This window comes from Theobroma cacao, chromosome 9 (assembly GCF_053813885.1).
Source record: "Theobroma cacao isolate CCN51 chromosome 9, ASM5381388v1, whole genome shotgun sequence".
Taxonomy (NCBI): Eukaryota; Viridiplantae; Streptophyta; class Magnoliopsida; order Malvales; family Malvaceae; genus Theobroma; species Theobroma cacao.
The window spans coordinates 10,115,398-10,142,070 of record NC_142647.1 but is presented as its reverse complement, the minus strand read 5'-3'; the positions used below and the strand labels follow the sequence as shown (position 1 = coordinate 10,142,070).

Here is a 26,673-nt window from a genome sequence, read left to right as displayed (position 1 = left end):
ATTTCTCAAATTTACGCCAAACATCAGATCTCATGGCCTCATTAGTTTATCAATCTGAAGATCAAATTAAACATTTATCTCTCCTTAAGTGCACTTTTGTCACGACCCGGAACTCCCCATCGAGCCCGTGACAACCGCCGCGAAGCCTCGACAAACATTCTTCACCCCGAATGTCGATCGAAACCTCGCAAGGCTCTCGTATCAGCTTTCGCACTTCCCCGGTGAGCAATAGTTATCAAATAATCAAAATACGAAAGATTACAAATCATTTCCAAATCATAACATAACATTTTAATTTTTTTTTTCAGCTCAGAGGGGCATTTTCGTCATTTTTGTCGAAAACCTCGAAACTTGCTAAAAATGTAGTAGGTAAGCCGAAAATATATACTTAATGAGAAAAAAAAATTAAGTATCTAAAACGTTCATTTGAAGTGAAAATTTGACCATTTGAATATGATAAAAATATTCAATAAAATAAACTATTTTCTTGTAAAATAATTTTCATAAAACTATCGGTACATAATTCTTATAGCGTAAAAGATAATTATATTCATATATACTATAAAGCAAATAACCAAAGCATAAAATTTCTTTTACAGTGACACGTGGGCCCATATCTATCCAAAATGCATCGGAAGCTGGAAACCTACAGCTTTTACCGATTCGAGTCCAAATGAATGTCCTTGTTCAAGTCAGCTAACTACGAAATTCCCTGAGCCTGAAATGTGAGGAAATGAGGGTGGTGAGATTATAAAATCTCAGTGAGTAAACAGATACCATCTAAACTATCTAAAGTCGAGTAAATGGAGACAATTAAAATAAACCATCATACTGTAATTTCATTACATTCAACTCATTTCAACCAAATAAAATCAATCCATAAAAATCGAGTAATCAACTTGGCTTATGAATTTCTTAAAACTTTGGCTCGTGCCAAAACTCATACTCGGTGATACCTTGCGCAGGGCATCTAACCGAGTCCGCCAAGGCTGTTAAAATTTTGTGTACACTTAAAATATATTTTTGTTTGAAAAAAATACAGCCGTTCCTTGACGTTGGCTGAGTTCCCCTTCACGTGGTGGTTTGGCGTGAAGTGAACCCTAAGCTATACCCAGGAGATACCCTACGCGCCTCTCCGTTCGAGGTAATAATATAATGGAGTTTACCGTGCCCCTCTAATAGGCTGGTCCACGGAACCCCCTCTGCAGTAAGTAATTAATATATAATCCACCAATCAATAAAATTCATTCTAGCATGTCATGGCAATTTATCACAACCTAGCCTCTCAAGGCTGAATACACAATATAAATAATTATAACACCAAAATCAGTTTAGCCATTCATGCTCATTTATTGTCATAAGCCATTCAATTCAGAACCATAAATTTACAACACAAACTAGCAGTCTCCAATTACTCTATTTTCAAAACCAATATTCGATTTTTCAGAAAATTTATAAAATCATTTTATAAAATCACAATTTCCCTTAAAACATAACAATTTACCATTTAAACCCATTTTTCATAAAATCACATAGTTGTATAAAACTACTCTAGATAATTAAGACGATAATAAGTTTACTCACAATATCTAGAATGCAGACTTTCGAAGCACTCTGTCTACTGGTCCTCGGATGCAATTTCCTTGCCTTTATTGGAGGACTCACCACCTTGACACAGTACAAAATCGAGAATTTCACTAAGTTGGTACTAAATCAAAATTAAACTAATTTGGACTACCAATGCATGATATGGAATGCAAAAATGCACTGGTAACTATCTAAATCCGGTATTAGCCTAATTCGTCTTATCACCCGATTAAATTCCTAACGGGTTCGTTTAAACTCCAATTTAATTCTTTTCAGTTTCTATACCTCAATTGCACCCAAATTAACTTAATGTCCCTCAGTGTGATGCAAATTATCAGTCCCAATAGCAAATTACAAAAATACCCCTAGTGGGTAAAAATTCGTATTTTTGCTCCGAAAATTCTCATTATTTTTCTAGGCTCATAATTCATTATTCCTTAACCAATTCTCCTAGAATAAAATCAAACTCATCCTCACTCACTACATGGTAAATTCAGCCATTAATGGTTGGGAGAGAAAATAAATTCTTTTCTTGTTGTTTTGTTTCTAAATATGCTAAACTAACTAAAAACACTAACATAAATTAAAATAAAATAAATCCAACAACTTTCTCTCTCCTAACCCATTTTTTCAGAATTGAATTCATCATGAAAACATGTAATTTAATCATGGAAAATAAAGAGAAATGCTTGGGAATAAGAAAACTCAAGCTTAATAGAAAAAATCTCACCTTTTTCACTTAATTTCCTTGAAAATTCACACTTTTTCTTTGATTTTCTCTCTCTAGGGTTTTGTTTTCTCCTTTCTCTCTCTTGTTTCTTGCTTGGCCGAATGTTGAAGAAGAAGAATGGGTGGGCTGATTTTTTTTATGCCTTTTTATTGTTTAATGAAATAATATTATTTTATTCATATTTTAAATATTTTATTAATTCATTTTTTTTTTCTAGCCATCCACTTGTCCTATTTTTTTCACCATGCATTCCCTTTGACTTATCCAAGTCTTAAGTGAAATTTCCAGATTTTTCCAAAGTTTTGGTGGAGCAAATTTTTCAAAATTACACTTTTGCCCCTGAACTTTTCAAAAATTATATTTTTACCCCAAAAATTGAAAATTTTCCATAATGCATAATTTTCACTCCTCATACTCATTTCACACTCCAAATAATTAAATTTGATCAAAATCCTTTCAAAAAATTAAATTTTCGATTTCGAATGGTAAAATTACCATTTTACCCTTTTACTCCAAATTATACCGAAATTAAAATTTTTCACTTCTAAACCTCAAATCTTACTCCAATAAGTCAAATGGGGCCAAAAATATTTTCTAAAAATTTCCATTTTGTCCCCAGGTGGCAAATGACCATTTTGCCCCTGGATAGCGAAAATTCCAGTTTGACTCCAAATTGATCCTCGAACTCCGAATCACCATATTAACCCATTCTGGGACTTTAAAATTCTTAATTTCATTGTAAATTCTCTATTTGATCTAGTTCGAGGCTTAAATCAACTTTATTGTACCTCTAGGTACAATACCGACTTTTGTAAATTTTTCAAGACTCTCTTAGCATGTAAACATGCTATCCACCACATGTATGTCATCACAAATATTTCTGTAGAGTCGGGCTTGTCATCTTCTCCCCCACTTGGATCAACCATATGATCCTCCTTCTTGATTGACTTCGACATCCGGCTAAATATTAATATTTTAATATTATTTTATTAATAAAATATTATTTTATTTTAAAAATTTTATCTTGTCTCCTTGGTACCAAAAATACCTTATTATGCCTCACTTGACTTCCAAATCGCCTTTTATCTCACAAATTCTCTTCCGATAAAATTATTATTATTTTATTATTATTTTCTCACTTGCGAAACATTTTATCCTAAACTACTCCTTTCGTCTTTTATCACTTCTAAACATTGTAATTGACCTCAATTTGCATTCGATCAACTTTATTTATCACCATATCAAAGTATGGGGTATTTCAACTTTAAAATTGAAGAATCATTTATTAAGGCCTTTCTGATATTAACTTCTTTTCGTCCTTTTTACCTTAGAAAATTAAATTCATAATCATTCATCTTGAATCATGAGCTTTATACCAATCAAGGCAGATTTTACACTTTTAATTATACGAATTCAAATGCACACCTTTACGCATAAGCTATAAACTTTTCCCCACATCTTTATATCTCAAAACTATATATATTGAAGTTATACCAAAACTGATACATCATTTTCCATTGCCCCTTAGGATATTAAATTCATGTCATACTTCTCTATTTGTGTACTTCATAATAGCCTAACAATTTCTAGCTCACAGTTAAGCTAGGTCATATACCAAGCCTCTCAAGCTATATCAAAACACCAAGTTTTATCATGATATAATAGAACTTGATGAACTCATACCAAAAGTATAAACACTTACTTTTAAGCTAACAGAATTATAATCCACTTGTTCACTACCAAAATCAGCGATAAATTATCTTAATCATTGTCTAGCAATATAACCATTGATAGAATATCATCATCGAGTCAAATTATAACAAACTCCTCATGAGCTTTTATACTAATATGCAACATATATATCCAACAGATATATTTTCCAAAAATTTTAACTTCAAATAGCCTTAGGCATATCAAGCTCAATAAGCCATCTGTAAAACCAAAATAACCAACAATCAAGTCTAGAATCAATTCTTCTTATAGTTGGTTAGATCATGCTCATCATTTGTGGTGAATACCCAAAGCTAATCCCAATATTCTATTCTCATACTAGAATTGACCACTAATTGGCACCATCCCCAAAGCACCACGTGTCTTAAAAATATATTTTGCTTAGCCAAAATTCATATTCTGATATCATGCTTCTAGGTCGTAGCTCATTACCAAAGTCTTTACTCATATATAAATACTCAAATCATCATCTTTTTTCTAAGTAGATTTCTATAATTTCCATAGTGTATTTCTATTCCCTGACCAAGGGTAGTATCATTTAATCAAACCATGTCACCTTTTTTTTCTAAACATTTGAAGCATAATTCGACCTTCCACTATCCCTATCAGGCACTTTACCTTGATAGTTACTCAAAATAAATTGAAACTTTTGGAGAAGCACATTTCACAATTTATGCTTTACGTCTACGATTATGTCGAGACCAGAACCTCATTGGGTCCACAAAACGGTAGGATAATCATTGCCTCAAACCAGTATTTCTAAGTATACTTATGCTTGTATCATATCTTCATACTTATGTGACATGTCACTCACGAGCTCAGCTTGACTGTATAGCCATTTGCTCTTTGAGCTTTAATGTCTTCTCATTGTGAAAAGTCTTTCGAAGTTATCTCATCAGGGTATTCATAAGGTGGATACATGTCCATATCTTACAGTTCAAGGCCTAAAGCATTGAACACAACCTCATCATTAAAGTTCTACCCTCATCTATCAATCATAGCTCCCTTGCACATTTACCTATACATTGCTGGGTTACTCACAAGCCACTCATGGCCATCCAAATTTTGACCTCTTATAGCAAGTCAAGCTAATATATTATTCTTATGTTTTCCAATACACTTCCAAAATGCTTAAACAAATCCTCTAATAGAATTCTATTAGGGACTCAGACAATCAAAGGCTTATCTTCAAAGCCATGCATAACTTTAACAATTTAATATATATTTGATAACATATAGCTCATTAACACCATTGAACATTACTTTAAAATCTTTCAAGATGTCCTAACTCTTATTTCAGACCGAACCAAACTAACTTAATATAATTGCATTTATTATCCTTGAGCTTTTTATGCTCGTCATAACAACACCTATGTTTCACCCATAATTCGTCTTAATGACTTTCAACCTTTTGCAACACACTTCTCATACATGTTAAGGCATTCTTAATCTCATACCAAGCCTATAGTCATGTAATCACCAATTAGGCCAAATCCTTCTATGGAATATCTCTTTCCATACAATGAATGCCAATCACAAAATAACAACTTCAAGTGTATGCTTACATATTGGTAACCTCCATATATTTCATGGTCATAAAAACCACAATTTACAAAACTAGCTTTCTATCACAAGTTTGCGATCAGAACATTAGTCTCCACATATCTCACTTTTGACATACTTCACTACCAACATTCATATACCTTTACCACAACATTCAGTGCAAATTGATTAAGCAATGATCTCCAAATTTACTCTTAGGTACACATATATCAAATTGTACACCACTTAGTGTTAAGATCTTGACTTTACTCATCAATTCTTAACCAATTACATCCATAAGATAGACAATTCACTAAATTTTTTGTATCTTGCTTTTGCAATCATAAGATCAAAATTTCTTGAGCTTAGGATGCAGAAGCTTCCTCTTAGAGCATATTCGAAAATCCACATGTTTTAAGTCCTTTACCCTTGGGGAAGTCACATTCAAGACTAATCATTTACATCATAGGTTGCATATTGAACCAACATATTTTTAAATTGACATTTAAAGCAATTCATATATCAATCTTCATATAGAACTCCATATGGCACTTAGACTAACTTTGTCATTTCCATGTCATTTAATTTCAAACTGCTAAATCCACATCTAATCCTTTAATCCTCTGGCTCCACACTAAGCATAGCAAAATTCAAGCTCATCCTTAGAGTAGATCATTTACTAGCCTTTTACTTCATGACCATACATCAATTACAATAATCCGGGGTTTTCACCCTGAAGCTAATTCATACAATTATAACCATAAACCACAATAATTCAATTCAAGCCTTGGAATCTCGCAATCACTTAGTTGAAATCAAAACCAACTCCATTTAAGCTACTACACACATATTCAACACTTATACGCTTATAAAATATTTTAAAAGCCCACACCATTTCTATAGGGGCATGTCAAGCTCAATTAACACGGTGCACTTACCTCCGTGCACATAAACATTGGTTTACATTTTCCTCGATACTTAAATTTATAAACCTCAAGCGAGTCATAACAATTACTATTCATTCTAGTCAAAATACAGCTCTTATTACCATTATCATACGTCCTCCCTATATTAACCTCAAATACAACCCATAATCTCCAAAATTTTAATTTTAATTTTTTTTAACCATGGGTTCAAATCATAATTCCACCAAATGAAAAAATTATTATAGACCTAACAGTCCAGCTCCACCTTCCTCCATCCTTAGTCAGAGGAATATATCATTGTATTGACCTTTCATTAGGAGCATTTGCTTAAAAATCTTTTCAATAATGGTTTGTATCTCGGGTGGCATCTCAAACCCGGACAACGACACCACTTATGACCTTTACATAATGTTAGCAAGAGGGTAGGTTACTAGGAATAGGAGTTCATATGGCCTCTTGTCTATGATCTGTGATGCAATCACAAACTATAAACAAGACTCTACATTAACTCAGACAACTCCGCTGACTGACACGAGAATTCCTAGGAGTCGGCTAAACCTAGAGCTCTGATACCAATATTGTCATAACCCAAATTCCCAGGCCATGACCGGCGCATGGGCTCAATGGGCATAGCCCACTAAGCCCAAGCAAGCCTCCTTATGCAATTCCGATTATCATTCCCATCCATCATCTTTAAAATGAAGTGTTGTAACTCTCAAAAGTAAATGTTCTAGTAATATTTTATAACAACTGAATATTCATTTTTATATTATATCAAAGTACTGTCATCATCAATCTAACATATGCATACTTCATTTATAACATGACTCTTATAGCATGTTTGGTTGGGGGAATGGCTAAGCCATTCCCCCTTTATTCCCAAGAAATTTTTATTCCTTTGTTTGGTTGAAAAATGATCCAAGGAATAGCCATTCCTATGGAATGGCTATTCTTCAAAATCCTTCAAAACCAAGGAATAGCTAATACCACCCTCCCCCATGGTATTAGCTATTCCATGGTTGAGGAATAAATTTAAAAATTAATAAAGACAAAAATACCATTTACAAGTTTGAAAATTTACAACTTTATTAGTATAAAATATTATTTTTCTCTCTCCTCTTTCTCTCCCATGATTCCAATTTTTAATAAAATATTAATATTAAATTATAAATAAAATATTAATATTTAAATTATCAATTATTAATAAAATAAATTATAAATTATTCCTATTTAAAAACAAAATAAATTAAAAATAAATAAACATAATATCATTTAAATTAGATAAACAATATTAATAATTATAATCATCAATTATTAATATTTAAATAAATTACCAATTATTAATATTTAAAAAATAAAATAAAAAATTAATCATAATAAAATTTAAATTAAATAAAATATTAATATTTAAATTATCTATTATTAATATTTTAAATAAATAATCAATTATTAATTTTCAAAAATAAAATAAAATAAAATAATTGATCATCATAATATTTAAATTAAATAAAATATTAATATTTTAAAAAATAAATAAATATTAATACTGAAAATATCAATTATTAATATTTTAAATAAATTATCAATTATTAATATTTTAAAAATAAAATAAAATAAAAATTAATCATAATAATATTTAAATTAAATAAATTTTAATATTTAAATGATTTATTATTAATATTTTAATTAAATTCTAGATTATTAATATTTAAAAAATCTAATAAAAATAAAATGTCACATAAATAATAAAGGGTATTTTTGTCTTTTTATTTTTTATTCCTTTCTTATTCCAAAATTATTGTTACCAACCAAACACTACAATAAGTCATAATAATTATTCCTGTTCTATTCCCTTTGTCATACCAAACTAAGTAATAACTATTCTATTCTATTCTCACCTCATTCTATTCCCACATAATAACTATTCTATTCCATTCCTGTCTATTCCGCCAACCAAACGTATCATTAGTAGTTTACATTACATATACATGTTCACAAGTAATAGACTCGAGACCATCAGCGGAGTGACTCTGGGTGAAGATACAGCTACTGAGATGCCATAGTACCTACCAAGAAGACGAGCATATGTGTGTGACTCAATCTAGGTCCCAACCACCTCCAAATCTAAAAACATGAATTTTAAAAACATGAGTATAAAACTCAGTGAGTGAATATAAGAAGGGAACAAGCAATCAATAGGAAGAATTTGAAAATCATGATGCACTTGTTTCAAAAACAATGCAATTGATTTAATTTCTTACTAAAAACCCCTCATATCAAACTTTGATTAATAACCTCATAGTGTTGCAACAACCCATGATCAATCCATGAAGTTAAATGGGTGAAAAATATGTCAAAAGTCGAATAGGGTAGCATGCAGGACAGAATGTTTCTCGCTGCAGAGAGAAACAATATCAGTTTGCATATGTTTCAGTTTTTCTAGCATATCTTCCACTACATAATTCCAATTAACCTGATTTTTAGACCATTAGAAAGATAAGAGGCAGGGATACAACTTTTATGTTTACCACTTTTCCTAGTTCGGACGAAAAGGTGGTCAAAATTTTCATCAAAGTGAAGGCACTGCATCAGAACCTGAGAGTTTCTAGCTGCAGCGAGATTTATTTTCACTACAGCGAGTTTTCTGCTACCAAAATATAATGTTTCTAGCTGCAGCGAGAAGCAGGGCACCTAAGTGAAAAAAGGACCTCCTTTGCACAAAAAATCCATTTGGTGCTGCAATAAAGATCAATTTGCAAGAAAATGGGAATTTCTCAAGATTCATCATGCCAAATTTCACATGCATTACAACCATATACCATTACTCATAAACTTCCTATAACACACATATTTACATATGTATATATATATACCCATCATCATCATGCACACCATCCCATCATCATCAGCTCATGTGTACTCTCTACTCGCACATGCTGGGTCATCACCGATTTATGCGCACTACCTATTCGCACATAATCGAGTCATCATCAGCTTATGCGCATTCCCTACTCGCACATAGCTGAGTCAATATCATTACACAACAATATATTCATACGTATGTATATATCAATATAATGTAACAGTATATGAATCCATAATAGTCACATATCACAACACAAAGATAATTTATTAAGGGCTTGTTCCCAAGGCACCCATTCTTAAGAAAAGTTTGATAAAATCATTTAATGTCTTGTGCAAACACATTCACATTCCCAAAAATACTTTGAAATGCAAGTTCACTCACCGATCTTGTTGTTTCTTTTGCTTGACTCTAACCTCAACTAATACTCCAAAGGGACATGTGAGGCCTTGTTGGAACCTATACACATACAACATCACAACCAATCCAATTTACATTAATATCACTCCAAAAGCTAGTTTCTAATTCAAATTCTACTAGTCATTCCTAATTGGCTTCCAACTATATCAAATGGCTACTCCTTGCACTACTCTAATCACAATAAAAATGAGTGAACAGCTCAATAATAAAACAGCTCATAATCCCAATTACTAGCCATTATCAACAACTTAAAACCAAGCCTAGTTCATCACTCACCTTAGGGTTTCTTTGTAGTTGAATTCTCTTCCCATAGCTTTCAAAAAAATATGAAAAATCTCTTTTTCTCTCTCTAAAACCTCCAACTAGTGAGAGAAAGTGCTGAACAAAGACTTTTTGAGGGTCTTAAGGTATAAAAGTGGAAGAGCATGAAAAATCGTATGAAAGAGTGGGCAAAAGCATGAAATTTGAAGCTAGAGAGAGAAAGTTATGAAAGTTGCAAAGCAAGCTTCCATGGAGGATGGAAGCAACGTGAGATGGAAGAAGAAGAAGGAGAAGAAGCTGCTAGAGAATAAAGAAGTTGCTGAAAGAAAAAGATATTTATAGCTCAAGTTTATCCATTCCACTTGAAATTATGAAAATGCCTTTAGCACATTAACTTGTTCTCCTTCAATCCTTGGTGCAATCTTTTTACTCTTTTGATACTAAAACAAGTCCATAATGGTCTAGACATGCTCGGGTTTACAAAACTTAAAAATTTTGACCCGAGGTGAAAAATGACCATTTTGGCCCTGTGGTGAAAATTATTGAAACTTCTAATTTTCTTTGTGTTTTCATCATTACACATTATTTATTCTATCTTATGCCTATTTAGACCTTGAAATATCATAAAACATTCTTTTGAGAGCTTTTTTAAAGAAAATGACAAAACTACCCCTAGCCAGTGTTATTGCGCCTATGCGTAGTTATGAGCCTATAAGGGTTGAGGTCTCACACCTTCTATGCCATGGCACCACATGGGGAACTTCGCGATGCCTAAGACTATGCAAGACGTGGGGGAAATAAGCCCTGCGTTGCCACGACACCAAGGGGGTGTGCTGTGACACCCACCTAATTATTGATAAAAAAACCCTAAAGCCCCGATATAAAAACCCTATTTCCCTTCCCCTCTTCTTCATTAGCCTCTTATCCACTCTCTCTATAAAAATTTCTCTCCACGTTCTCTCTAAAATTCTTTATTCAAATCCTCAACTAGCCAACCTCTGCCTTCAACCTTCAACATTTGGTCTTCAATACTCAAGTAAGTCTATTATTCCTACACTGGTGATTTTTGATATATTGTGCATTGCGAAATTGTGGATTGTGGGAGTTTTACTACTTAAGTTAATAATTCCTAGTGACCTATTGTTGAAATATTTAATTGGAGTTTAATTTTTCGCTATTTGTTTGAAGTTTAATTTGTTGAATATGGCACCCAAGAAAGCAAGAGCCAATGCTAGTATTTCTTATGATAGGGCTAGATTTATTTGTGTTGATTCTGAAAAGAAATATAATGAAGAGGTAGTTTATAAAATTTGATGCCTGAGAAAGGATTTGGTGTCAGTGAAAGTCAGTATCCAGATGTTCATGTAATTATTCTTGCTAGGTAGAGAACCACATTTTCTAAATAGACTTTTACAGCTGTGATGCCTTTAGTTACAGAATTTTATGCATATGCGAAAGAGCATCATAACGGGTCTATTCCTGTTCATGGTAAATTAATGCCTATTACTACTAATGCTATTAATGTTTATTTTGAAATTCCTAATAATGTGATTTATGTATATTTTACTCTAGAGTCAGATTATGAGGAGATAATTAATTACTTGTGTAAGGGTAATGGTGAGTGGAAAATGTTTAAAAGATTGCTTGTGTCCTTTAAGAGCAACAAACTTCATGGTGCCTACAAATGTTTGTTATATTTTATTGTTACTAAGTTGCTTCCAATTAAGCATATGAGTCATATTACTATGGATCGAGTTATGTTGCTTTATTGTATTATGACTAGTAAAGCAATTAATATTGGACGTTTGATCTACCTCATTATCCTTAGAACTACTAAAACACCTCATGAGGGTATCTAGTTTCCTTATTTGATTGCTCAATTCTGTAAGAGAGTTGGTGTGGAGTGGTATTGTCAACTTTGCACACGTAAGTATACGTATTGAATAAGTAATATAGGCAGTAAGTCCAAATTATCGTTCCCACGAGGATTAATTTCTAAAGTTTCACTAAGAGCATGTTTGGCCTGATTTTTTTTAACTTAAAAGTTATTATAAAGCTCTTATGAAAAATAATAGCTTTTAAAAGAGAAAATTATGAGAAATGACCTTTCTTGATAAAGATATTTTAAAAATAACCATCAAAATAAATTTAATTGTTTTTAGCCATATTAGTCATGAATTGACAAAAATACCCTTTAAACTATTTCAAATAAATTAAACCATTCATCACAATTTCTCCCCATTTGTGCTTTAGATTTCTCTCTCTCACCATCCCACTCTCAAATTGTATCAATTTCTTTCTTCAGCATTTGTCGTTATGCTTTCGATTTCTCTCTCCCATATTTTCATATTTCTCTTTTCTTGCACTTTCAAGACACCAAATAATAGTTTTGACGTACTTAGGTGTGTGATTATTTGAAAAATTCAATTTTTAGGTATTTTGGATAAAACAAAAAAGGTAAAAATAATCACAGATGTATGAAATAGCTTTTAATTGAATCAATTCAGGACCTAGACACCAATAAACTCAAAATTTTGAAAGTTATAAACCTAGGTTTTCAAAGAAATATTTTTTTTATTTTTAGTCAAAGTAGGTGTTTTAGATAAAAAAAAATTTGTATTTTGATTTATGAAAACATGTTAAAAACACTTTAATCAGTGTCAAATTGTCAAAAAATAAAGGAAATGAAAAGAGTTGAGAGGATTTGAAGTTTTGGTTTGTAAGAAACAACAACATTTTAGGCATTAAAGTGTAACAAAATATTTTTGAGTATGTAGTGTAACAACAATATTTTTTCAACATGGCATGTAACAACAATATTTTTTTTAACATGGTGTGTAACAACCTTTTTTAACCATGGCGTGCAACATGTTTTTGTACATGGTGTGTAACAACAATATTTTTTTTCAACATGGCGTGTAACAACCTAATCATAGCTTATCACATGTTTTTGTACATGACATGTAACAATCTAACTATAACGTGTAACAACCTAACCATGGCTTATCATATAGCATGTAATATGTTTTTGTATATGACGTGTAACATCATAGCGTATAATTTCATTAAGGGTAATTTTGTCCAACTTGGCTAATAATAGTTAAAATTATAAAGAGAGCTATTTTTTAAAACATCTTATCTTTAAGGGTTATTTTTTAAAATGTCTCATTTTAAAATTAAGCTAAAATTGTTTGACAAATTTACTTTTTATAAGCTCTTTTTTATAGATAAGTTATTTGGTAAAACAACTTATATAAACTCTAATTTTAGTTAAAATTACCATAAAGGGTATTTAATAAATAACTTTCTATTAATCACGAATTTCTTTATTCAAAATAAAGAAAATTAATTTCAAAATTAATTTTATTTTTTTATCTATTTAAAATAAATTTTTAAAAATATTAAAAGGATTTTTATATAATATAGAGTTTATAATTAATAATAAATCATAAAAAAAAGAGTTCCACAAATAATTTATAAGTAACACATAATTCACAAATAATTTTTTATTAAATAAAAATAAATAAATAAAATCAAGAGAAAAAAATTGAATCAAATAAAAAAATGAGAGATGAAAGAAAGCAGTGAGTCAACTATTGGAACTCTTAAGCTTAACAATGGAGGAGAACTCAAAAAAGAAGACGAGAAGTCTAAAGTGGTAATAATAATTCAAGAAACCATATTTAGCTATAGATGTCCTTATTAGCAAAGTTCACCTCCATGAACAATATTATCTCAACAACCATAATCAACGAATATTATCTTAATTTTCATCTAATTTGTCTCAACAACCATTGACTTATTTAATTAATTATTTCAATCATAATCATCAAATATTATATACACCATAAAGAAGTCAAGAATAAATAAACATCACATAATTGTCATATTAAACAATAAATTGAGAAATATCAACTAATAAAGAGAGTTTTCAAAGTACCAAAAAAATATAGAAAATAAAATGAAAAACAAACAAAAAAGAAAAAAAAAGAAATAATACTTTAATGCAGTTTTGAATTTTGGATCTTCTTTTTTCTTAATTTTTGTAAGAACAAAAAAAAAACCATAAAATGATGATTTACAAAAAGGGAGAGAGGAGAGGAAAATCGATAGGGAGAGAGGGAGGGAAAATTTTTTGAGAGGGAAGATCTTTTTGGGAAAAAATAGCTCTCCTAATAAGCTGGTGTGTTTAAAAAAAAAAAAAAAGAGATGAGAAAGCTCCTAATTGGAGCTTTTTTTTAAGTTTTTTGTTTCATATTTTATTCTTTAAAAAAAGCTACTTTTTTTTAAGAGTTTTTTACGAAATCCTATTTAGTCCAGCTTCTGCTTTTAAGCAGTAGATAAGCTGAAAATAAGTCAGGCCAAACGGGCACTAAGAACTAAAATTATAGAACAAATTAATCTTATTTAAGTAATTTGAAAATTCAAGAAGAACTAATTAAAACAAAATTAAAAATCAACACTAAATAAACTAATAAACTAAATGAATTGAGAAAACAATATATTAAAAACTTAGGATCATGGGTTCATTCAACATTTCATCTGATGCTAGCTTTTCTTGTTATTTATCTTTCCTGGGTGGTTTTACTAACCTAGAATCCAAAACTATGGACAAGTCTCTGTTAAGATGCTTATACAAATACTTAACTTAATTAGCTCACTATATGTCTATTGGAATCAATTAAATTAAGCTTATTAAGTAAGTGTCCTAATTTGGCTATATATGATAATTGGCGTATGTCTACCTGAATCACGAATCAGATCACCTAAGTAAAGTGAACATACATTAATCAAATCTTAGTTCAACCTAAAATCTCTCTGTCAAGTTCAAGTAGATTCACAAATCAATTAATTATTAATTCAACAATTAAAAGCATTAAGAACATATTTAACTAAGTAAAACATTAACCATTCATGATAAACAACAAAAAACAAGTATTCAGATTACATGTTGAAATCTACCACAATCCTAGATAAGCAAATTAGTTCATAATATCAAAATAAAACACTATCTAAAGAATTTTAGCCATCAATTCTAAACAAGAAATAAAAATAACACAAAATGACAAAATTAAACTAATGTTGAAGCTTGATTGATTGCAAATCTCTCTCAATTACTCTTGATTTCTTAATTGATTCAAACTTCAATTCTCTAGAAAGTTGTTGCCATCCTCTCTCTAGAATGCTCTCCAAAAAGGCTTTTAAATATGTGCAAGGTGCCCTACTTTCTAATTTTTTGTCAGAGGTATGTTTTGGAAATTAAGGTGGTGCCGTAGTGCTGTGGCCTTCCTTGGTAGCGCCTCAGTGCTACTTCTTTAGCTCCGCAACTATGATTCTCTACGCCACGGCGCTCTAACCATGCGGCCATAAGTGTAGACCTACATATGTCCATCAACTTCGAACATGATTTTCATCTCCATCTGATCCAAACGGGTAAAGTGGTAAGCATGAAAGTTATAGCCCATTCTCTTAGCTTTCTAATGAATAAAAATCACATCAATTGGCTTTCGACAACTCAAGTTATCTTCAAATTACTACAACATGTACAAGTGACACTTTCACTTCATTTATGCTATCATATCTTTCTTTCACCTTGCTCATCATATTCTGTACAAAACCATGAGAAAAATTGGCAATAATTTTTCCTAAAGTAAATTAAGACAAAATAAAGTGAAATTAAACTAAAACCAACTAATTTAACTGTTCAATACGTAATCTACCTGACACTAGAAAAATAGCTTGAAAGGTTAAAATCTGATCTAGAACTCAAGGATCTAGCCACTAAAGTCCCCAAAATGTGTTAACAACTCTATATAGCAGAGTTATCAAACCCCCAAACTTAAGATTTTACTAGTCCTTGAGCAAAATAAAGAACTAAATACTCTAACTTAAACATGAAAACATAAAAGCATTCAACTAGACTTCAGTTGCACCATTCATCCATTACCTTTTATATCCTCAAAAGTTACTTCACATTCAAAATTCTAATCCACATACAAATACTATTCAAGTTCATGTCTCAATTCAAATGCCAACTTATCATTAAGTGAAATTTCGTGTGGGTTTGCAATCTTTTCACTTAAAAAATTGTACAATCCGGATAAGTTTATATTCATGCAAAATTCAAATTAGTAATTAAATTCCATAAGTTTGCTTTTCATCTCTTTCTCTCCACTAATGTAGACTAACACTAAATCAAGGATCAATAGGACTTTTATTAGCTTATATTATATGGTTAGGGTAAAGGTGCGATATAGGATAATGTATAGCTCAAGTTATCTTAAGCATATAATCAATCTAGGATCTAATCAGAGCTTTAATGCCCTTCAACCTAGTCTATCCCTTTTTCATCAACATTTTTCTTTTGTTCATTTCATTCTGCTTTTCTTTCTTTCCCTTTTTCTTTTTTCAGTTTCACACCCCCACACTGAAATTTTTTTTATTGGGTAGTCAGATGAACACAACTATACTTTTGAACTTTTCATCATTTTTCATCTTTACTACTTTTATCACCATTTAGCTCATAACTTCCTAAATTGACTTATGCACTTAAGAATGAAGGGTGCAAGAAATTGGAACTTTCAATACAAGGTTCTAAGCTAAAAATTAAGTATTAGACAAAGAAACGATGTCATTAGGCTCAAAAGGGAAAACTAAGGATAATTTAAATAAATGAAGGCTTCGAAAGACTCAATCGATCTAAAAATGGCCTAAATCATTTCCGTAATTACGTGTAGCCTAAGATTTCACCTTAAGAAAGAATCAAACAAATTCTAAACTTAATACATAATTTAAGAATTCGCATTCACATAAACTTTTTCTCAATATATACAATGAAACTAAGCAAAAGACATAGTGTCCAAAATGTGAAAATTTTAACCTAACAGTAAAGCTTAGGATGAGAATTTACATAACACTCAAACAATATTCACATATTTCAAAGAATCAAGATAGGAATAAAACTGAGTTCTCATTATTGGATAGGTAAATTAAACTAAACTAGCACAATTAATTCTAGTTCAAATGCAAATGCATATGCATTAATTAACATGAAAAATTCCCACATGAGACTACAATGCAGTGTAAAAGCTCCCACAAACTTAATATCAACATCATCCTCAATGTAAACAAAAAGTACAAGAAAGTGGTACTCCCTTGACTTGTTGGAGTATTGCTAGATATCCTCATCTTCATCATCAAAAGGCAAGTTTTCCACAGTGGGATCATCCGAGAGTGTAAGAAAAGTGCTCATATCCATACCAACATGCTCAGCATAGGCATGCATCATCTGTTCCCTAGACATCAAATCCTCCAAGTAAACATTTTGAAAGCCTTCAGGAAATTACCTGCAAGACTACTTTTAAGTTACATTGCCTTATTTAAAGATGAGGAGAAAAACTTTTCTTCACAAAACCTCTAGGTATACTATACTAGAAACCTCTAGGTAACAACTTCAAAACCTTTACGTACAATTTTCAAAACCTCCAAGTACATCTTCAAAACTTTCTAGTAACAGCTTCAAAACCTCCAAATATAATTGCTTAAAACCTCTAGTTACATCTTCAAAACCTTCAAGTATCAATTTCAAAACCTCTAGATAACATTTTCCAAAATCTTTAAGTCAAAGAATAAAGAATCAAGCTCATTTTGAGATGAGCAAGTCTTTGTGGCCTTAAATTGCCTTTTAAAACAAAATAGTCGTCATGTATCTTTGTGCAATTCCTGATTCTTAGAAAGTACACAAAAAGAGACAATTATAAACACCTTATTATGTTTGAATCAATTTAAGGTGTTCTTTTTTATTTCATCTTCATTTTATTTTCTTTCATTTATTAGTCTTTATTTATTTAACATCAAGTCAAGTTTGATGTAAGTCTAATTGGATTAAGTGTTTTTAAGATTGAAGTCCCACGACACTTTAAGTCTAATTCCGCATTGGATCTCTGGGCTTTTAAAGTTCAAAGCCTATTGGGCCCACCAGATTAAAAGAAAAAAGAAAAAGTTATGGCTACCACCAAACAGACTGCCATGGTAACCTACTAGGCAGTTATGCCTCATTTTTGTCTAAAGCCACTCCCTTAAAGTCACATCTCTTATAGTCACCCATACCAAATTGGTGACTAAAAGGAAAATGACACCTAGAGCATTTAATGCCCTTTGAGCCAGCTGAACTTGGATGACAAGGAAGACATCTTCGGCTACTTCAAATCTCAAATGTTTAAAGATTTGAATCCTTGAGTTGCACTATAAATAACAACCTGAAGGAGCAAAAGAAGGGTAGAGCAGTAATATAAAGAAAATCCCTAACAATACCTTTGCAAAACACAAAAAATGCCCTAGATCTACCAACAGTAATCCACAAACAAATATAGCAAAAATATAGAACAAATACAAAAAAAAAATCGAAAAGGGAAACGCAGAGATGAAATCCTTATCAGGAAATCATAGATATGATATCATACTTGGTTTTTTACGATAAAAAGTTTTCAGGTTTAAGGACTTTCGGTATTGAGGGAATTGGTTTTTGAAAATCTAGACTAAACCTGAGATTCAAGTTAAAGCAAGGCTGTGGGAGTGACTTATGGTCAATAAATGAAGGTTGTGCAATGGTTTGAACAATGACGTTTTTTAAAAGGCGTTGTGCTTATAGGGTGATTGTTTAGTCAAGTGGAAAAGGAAAAGATAACTAAGAAGGGAGAAACAAAATGATACTTACATAGTTATGGTTTTGAGTGAAGTTTAGGGTGTTAAATGGTGCCGTTTGGAAGAACAGCTAAGGGCTTAGCAAAACGACATTGTTTTGGCGCAAAAAGGGGAAGGGATCCAATGCAATGCCCCACACAGTGCATTTGATGGGGAGCTTGGACCATAGAGGAATTGGGCCATTTGCGAAAGCTTGCACAAGCCCACATGGTGCAAACGAACAAGGGGTCTTGTTGAATCTTTAGGCCTACACTGGCCAACTAGGTAATGGAACTCCCTTTGCTCGTTGGTTTAGCTTGCTATTGGGCTGGATTTTGATTTGTTTGTATTTTTTTTCTTATTTGATTTTCTTGTTTTGGTAACTCTATTTATTACGTGAATACAATAATATTTTTATTTCCTTCATATAAATATAATATATATATAGGATGATAATATAAACAATGTGATATTTGAGTTAAGCGGTGAAGGAATTTTCACTTGGGACACAAAAAGTCACAATTTCGAGTTAATGTTTTGAGGTGAGAGATTTAACTAAAGCTCCACCCATATGATGGGAGGGCTTTAGTTTTTAAGTCTCAATATGTCACGACCCGAAACTCTCATCAAGCCCGTGACAACCGCCGCGGCGTCCCGATAAGCACTCATTACCCCAAATGCCGATCGAAACCCCGCAAAGCTTAGCATCAACTTCCGCATCTCCCTGGTGAGCGACAGTTATTAAATCTCGCATTTCAAGAAAACATAAGTTGTTTCCAACTCAAAATAATAAAATATTATTTTCTGGCTCACAGGGGCATTTTCGTCATTTTTCTTCGAAAATATCGAAACTCGCCAAAAACATGGTGTAAAAGCTAAATATATTCCTACGTACTTTAAATCAAATAACTGAAGAATAAAATTACTTTTTCAGTGACACGTGGGCCCCCAACTAACTAAGAAGATGTAGGGCTACGAACCCTTACTTCCTATGATGCAACTCCGAGATTAATTCTCGTCTTAATCAACTATCAACAAACTGTCCTGAGCCTGAAAATGGATAGGAAGAGGGGTGAGATTATGATTACATAATCCCAGTGAGTAAACAATTACCATCAAAAGCACCTAAAGCCGAGTAGATTGAGACAATATAAAAACGTTATATCTCAATAATGTTCATAACACAAAACTCGTTTCAATCTATACCAAACAATTTTTTTTCATCAAAATTTCTCAGCTTATGAATTTTTTAAACTTGGCCCCTGCCAATATCCTTCTCCCGGGTACCTTCGTCAAGGTATCCCACTGAGACCACCAAGGCTGTTCAATGACCCATACCCATAAACATGTTTTCACATCTAACACACAGTCGTTCCTTGGCGTTGGCTAAGTCTCACTCTCACGTGATGGCCCGAACGTGAGGTGCACTTAAATCATACCTCAGGAGATACTTCACCCAACATCTCCCCCCGGAGGTAAGTATATAATTAAGTTACCGTGCCCCTCTCATAGGCAGTCCACGGAAACCCCCACCTCTGCAGTGACCGTTTAATATACCACCAGACCCATAAAAATTCTAGTAGCATAATATTGCGAATAAAATGTAATCCAGTCTACCAAGACCAATCCAAAATTGTTCATGTATTTCATGCCAACCTCAAAAATTTAGCCATCATGCTACCATAATGTCATAAGCCACAATTTCAATAACATATAAAATCATAAATTTCAACACAGTCTCCATATACTCAATTTTCCCAAAACAATATTAGTTTTCAAAACCAATATAAATCTCATTTTTTATTAAAAAACATTTTAATTGGAAAACATAATATTTTATAATTTAAACTCACCATTCAATAAAAGCATCAAACAAGTATAATTACTCTAGATATTTAAGACGATAAATTGTCCACTCACAGTTCTAGGAGTTGATGTACTCCTAATCCCAGCCTTCAAGCACAATTTTCTGTACTTTTACCAGTGTAATTTGCTCACCACCTATCCACAATGTACAATACATAATTCACCACATCAATGCTTGACCATTATAAAACCAATTCAGGCTTGGTATATATGCATGATATGACATGCAACTTATCCGACTACCGCTTAAATGCGATGTTGACCTAATTCGGCCTATTACCCGATTAAATTACTAACGCGTCCAATTTAATCTCAAATTAATTTTTTCAGTTTCTATACCTCAATTGCACCCAAATTGACTTAATGTTCCTTAGTGTGGTGCAGATTATCAGTCTCGATAGGAAATTACGAAAATACCCCTAGTGGGTAAAAATTCGTATTTTTGCTCCGAAAATTCTCATTATTTTTCTAGGCTCATAATTTATCATTATTCATCATAATTCCTCAAATAAACATCAAGATCAGCAGCCAATATTCCCCTAGAAAATTCAGCCAATAATGGTAATGGAGGAAAATAAATTCTTTTCTTGTTATTTTATTCCTAAATATGTTAAACTAACTTAAAACACTAACATAACTTAAAATCAAATTAATCTAACAAGTTTCTCTCTCCTAACCCATTTTTTCAGAATTGAATTCATCCTCAAATCACATGATTCAACCATGGAAAATGATGAGAAATGCATGGAAATGATAAATCTCAAGCTAAGCTTGAAAAATCATACCTTTAAATACTTAATTTCTTGAAAAATCACACTTTTTCTTGAATTTTCTCACTCTAGGGTTTGTTCTTATTTCTCTCTCTCTCCTGCTAGTTTTGGCTGACCATCCCAATGAAGAATTCTGGAATTTTCAAGCCTTTTAATAGGCTTAATAAAATATTATTATTTTATTTACCTTTTGAATATTTTATTATTTTATTTTTTTCTAGCCATCTTTTTTACTTTCTTTTTCTACCACTCAATCCTCTTCACTTATCCATGTCCTCCATGAAATTTCTAGACTTTTCCAAAGTTTTGGTGGAGCAAATTTTTAAAAATTACACTTTTGCCCCCGTAAAGTGAAAAATTACATTTTTACCCCAAAAACTGAAAAATTGCCCATAGACATATTTTTCATCCCTTATACTCATACCATTCTCCAATTTGTCAAATGTGATCTAAATTCTCTCAAAATCTCAAATTTTGTTCGCGAGTGGAAAAATTACAATTTTGCCCTTAGATAGTGAAAATTTCGGTTTGACTCCGAATTGATCCTCGAACTCCTAATTACAGTTTTGAGTCATCCCTGAACTGTGAAACTCTTAATTTCACCTTAAAATTTCTATTTGAACTAGTTCGAGGCTTAATCGACTTAATGATACCATTAGGGGCAATATCGTCTTTTAACGATTTTTCGAACTTCCTAAATATACAACATTCTATCGAGCATGTGAATGACATTATAATTATTTTACAAAGCAGGGTTTGACACAATATTTCTTAATCCGAATAATATTTTAAATCAATTAATACAAAATAAGGAATGTTGTAAGCTTAAAGTAGAAATATAAAATATTCATGCTTTTAAAATATATATAATATTTATGCTTTTAAAAATAAACTACATAATAGTATAAAACATGTTATTTGGATTATACCGAAAATGAAATTTTTACCTGGGTCGTGAGAAGTCGCAATCTCAACTTAATTTTCTTAGGTGAGGGATTTAATTTAAACTCCACCAATATGATGGTAGGGAATTAATCTTAAGTCTTAATATTTTAATTCAAATAAAAAAATTTTCTTAATGAAATGCTAAATATATGGCATAAAAGACGATAAATATCGAAATTAATTACATGTCACCATCATGTTATTTATCTGTAATTGCATGCATTTAGATACATTTTGTACACAAGTGGAGGCCTCGATGATAAAACTTTTCAAGAAGCTTGTGAAGGTGAGTTTGATCAAAAAATTCCTAAGTGAAAGGATATCTTCGAGTCCCACCGGTACGATGAGAGGGCTCAAAGAATGTTCTTATAAAAGGCATTTACTTGTACTAGAGTTTACATTCATGAAAATATTATCCCGCTGATGGGATTTTCTTGATAAGCTCACGAATGCAAGTTTTCCTAAGTAATTCCCTAAGTGAGAGAGTATCCTCGGATCCCACTAGTATGATAGGTGAATTCGAGAAATATTCTCAATAAAAGGTTTCTATTTGACATTTATCGAGATTTATGCCATGTATTCTATAATTACATCATGTGCATGTCACACCCATAAATCGAATAATGGACTTTAGGTTACGAATAAAATAAAAAAAAGAATAATAAACAATGATTAAGGAAATACAAGAATAAAATTAAAATTAAGGTTAAAATAGAATAACATATGATTAAATGGTACCGTTTGTGAAACGGGTGTCACGAGAGTGCTAATCCTTCCTCATGTGTAATTGTACTCTTGAACCTAACTCTAAAATTTGTAAACCAAGTTTTTGTTTTTTAAACGAACTTAAAATCAATTTAAGATCTCGTTGAATAAAAAAATTTTAATAAGTGGCCAATCGCACCTTATAAAAAAATTGATGGTGACTCTCAAAATTTTCATGTTGAGGTGAACGGGTTCCCAAATCCACAGGTAACAACGGGTAGATGTATGGATCCACATATATCTCCTTGAATACATTTCAAAAATGTAGAAGATTTAGTCTCAACTTTAGCTGGCAATCCTTTGTAATTAATTTTCCTTGAAAGTAAGTAACGCATGAGAATTTATCAAATTGAAAAAAAAATTATTTTTCAATGGATACCCACATGAATTTTCAATAATTTTTTGCGTTATTATTGATCTAGGATGACCCAACTAGTCATGTCAACTATTAAAATCATTAGTAAACTTCTGATTTATTATAGCATGAGTTTCAATCATACTAATATTTGTTTAGTACAATGTAAAGAACAAAAAGGGTAATTTTTTCAACACACACTTCTTACTCGAAATAATAGATGTAATATAGAGATATTAATTGTCGATTTTATTCATTGTCTCAATATGATATCCATTCAAACAAATATCTTTTAAACTTAATAAATTTCTTTAAGACTTAGTTGAAAATAATGCATCCTCTATTATAAACTTTGTTCCTCCAAGAATTAAAATATTAGCTCTTCCAAAACCTTCAATTAATATTGTACTACCAAATATTATATTGACATTGATTTCTTCTATTATTAAGTAGGAAAAATATTTCTTATCTTAAATATAGTGCGCGTTTTAACACTATTTGCTAGACATATATCTGTATCATTGATCTTGGATCCAACCAGATGGATATACATATTTTAAAATAAGATATACAATTAAAAATTTTCAAGTTAACATAAAGAACATTAAATATAGAATTTATTATTAAAATATATAATAAGAACATATCATTTAAATATAATGAGAACATATAAAAATATTTTCATGATAGAATTATATTAAAACACACCAATAAACTATTAAGAAATTTCATTTTTAGATATTTTTACCACCAATTAGATGATCAATTCTTCTGTCAGAGTGGACAAGAAAAACAACAACTTAAACAAAATTTGTTTCAATATTTTTTTATTTTAGCTTTTAGTGATGCTTGATAAAATCCAACAAGTTGTTTCAACATACGACAAGTGTGCCTTTCATACCACATCAATTACAGACGCTTTCTATATTTCTTTTATTTTGTTTACTTTTGTTTTTTTTTTTGTATCAATTCAATATTCATCCACTTCTTGTGATTAAATATAGTCTTATTATTAAAATAGTGATTAGTGTAACCACCACAATTGTAATAATTATGATGACTTTTTTCACATCCATAACCATAATTATTAAATGAAGTCACATTCACTTTAGGGAATGTACGAGGTTCATAATTTTTCATTAGTGGCTTGTTATTTTGCTCAACCATAAAAAGACATGAAATCCAAAACAAACCGTATTTTTAGATTACCCAAAGTATAATATTCTCCACTAATTTAAAATAGATACCATACAAGGCCAATTTCATATGTTCAATTCAAAAATGTCTTATGCAAAATCTTATAGTATAAAAGAAAGATTTACATATACTAAGTATAATTACGTTTGAAATTCAAAAAAATCATGTATTGAGCAAATAATATTCCAATACCAAAATAAAGAGATCATATATAATTATATATATTTGCATACTCAATCCAATTTAATAAATCAAAGGATAAAATATGATACATACTACATTATATCAAATTCAATATTTGATTTAATAAATCCAGAGACAAAATATAATATATACTACATGATAACAAATTCACATTTAAGTTAATTTTTATGGATGAAAACACCAAAGAAATATCAAGTCACTTACCTAGCTCGCCAAAACCAAAAATTAAAGACTAATCATTGAAATCCTTTTGAAGCTTGAAAGAATTGGAACTTCAACTTTGAGATGATAATGAAAACTCAATGATACCAAAACTGGAGAGATTAGAGAATCATGCTGATAATGTGTTATAAAATATCACCTAAAACAACAACTATGAGAGAAAAGCATTAATAAAGTAAAAAGATCTTATTTGAAAGTGTGTATTTACAAATTAAATAAAGGGCTTATTTATAAGCTAATAACCTCTTATTTAAATAGAATTTATAAGATAAAAATAATGCGTAGGAATTTAATTTGAATGGATTAAATCCTAATTTAAATTCAATCTAATTTACATCCAAATTTATATATATATATATATATATAATCAAAAATAAGAGTTCAAATCATATTACACTTTTGTGTTTGGCCTACTGAACTGTTTGGCTTATCTAGGCTACCTGGCCTGATCTAAAATCTTAAGACATGATACATATATTCATAATAGTTGAGATTTTAAATTAAAAAGAAATCATCTTCTAAATTTATGTGCAATATTTCGCAATCCTATTAATAAATATAACTTTTTAAAAAAATTATTTTAAATATATATATATATATTATTTATAATTAATTTTTAAAAAATTATTACTGCATCTTACGATATGAACAATACTCGATATTCGATACTTACAAATAATATATACAATATGTATCTCTATTTAACAACTATATATGAAAGCAATGAAAACATACACAATCATTTAGTCCTCACTCATAATTAAGGTATCCTAAAAGATCCTTATGTATCAGTCCGTATTAAACCTTTTACTTTAGGAAGATTACTAATTTTCATAACTTTAACCATTCAAACATGTTCACATGCTAGCTATAGAGCTGCCAATCTAGAGTCCAAATGTACCACACTCGTGAGAGGAAAGGATGCCAACCGGTTATTTAGGTCCACTTGGGAGTGATTTTTACTTTTGTTTATTTGTCACTGTATTATATGATTATTTCTCAAAATTAGATATGTATTGTAATTTTGCGAATAAAAAATAAATAAACAAAAGAACCGTAACTGAAATTAAATATTTCTGAACGACCGAGCTATATGGTTTGATTATTTTAGTCAGTTGAGTGTATCCTTCTAGATCCTTCTTTCCCTGTGCATGTTAAAATATTAGCCTCATGCTGCATGCAAGACAAAGCCAACCCAGAAGAAGAAATAAAAAGAAACAATAGACAATTAACTATCATACACTGGCAGAATAGGTTCAAACCTCCAACTCAATAATTCACCAGTGCCAATCCTGATTACATCGGCAGCACGTTAAAAATCCCATCTCTTGTAGAGGACAATGCATAGCTGACAAATTTGAAAATTCTAGTCCTTTTGAGTTTGAAGCGTTTCATCTCGCCGCGTCACCAGATCAGTTACATTTTGTTTTTTTTGGCAGGCTATTGTTGTCTAATCAATATGCTCGTCTTTATTTTGGTCTCTTTTGTCTGTAGTGAATTACTTTTGTTTGTCACAGCTCAGAACTTATCAACTTGTCTACCAACTCTCCCCCTTTATATGCATGTGTTCAAGCTCACGGTGGTCCATATATTAAAGCTTTAAGGTA

At 31.0% G+C, this 26,673-nt stretch overlaps 1 long non-coding RNA gene across 1 annotated transcript; it reads right to left on the bottom strand.

Moving 5' to 3' along the window:
- Window positions 1-527: 527 nt before the first annotated feature.
- On the bottom strand, window positions 528-2,613 carry LOC148760705 (uncharacterized). Its single transcript, XR_016028629.1, has 3 exons — window positions 2,318-2,613; window positions 1,585-1,668; window positions 528-718 (listed from the first exon to the last, which is right to left on the bottom strand). It is a non-coding gene; the product is annotated as an uncharacterized LOC148760705 (long non-coding RNA).
- Window positions 2,614-26,673: the final 24,060 nt, after the last annotated feature.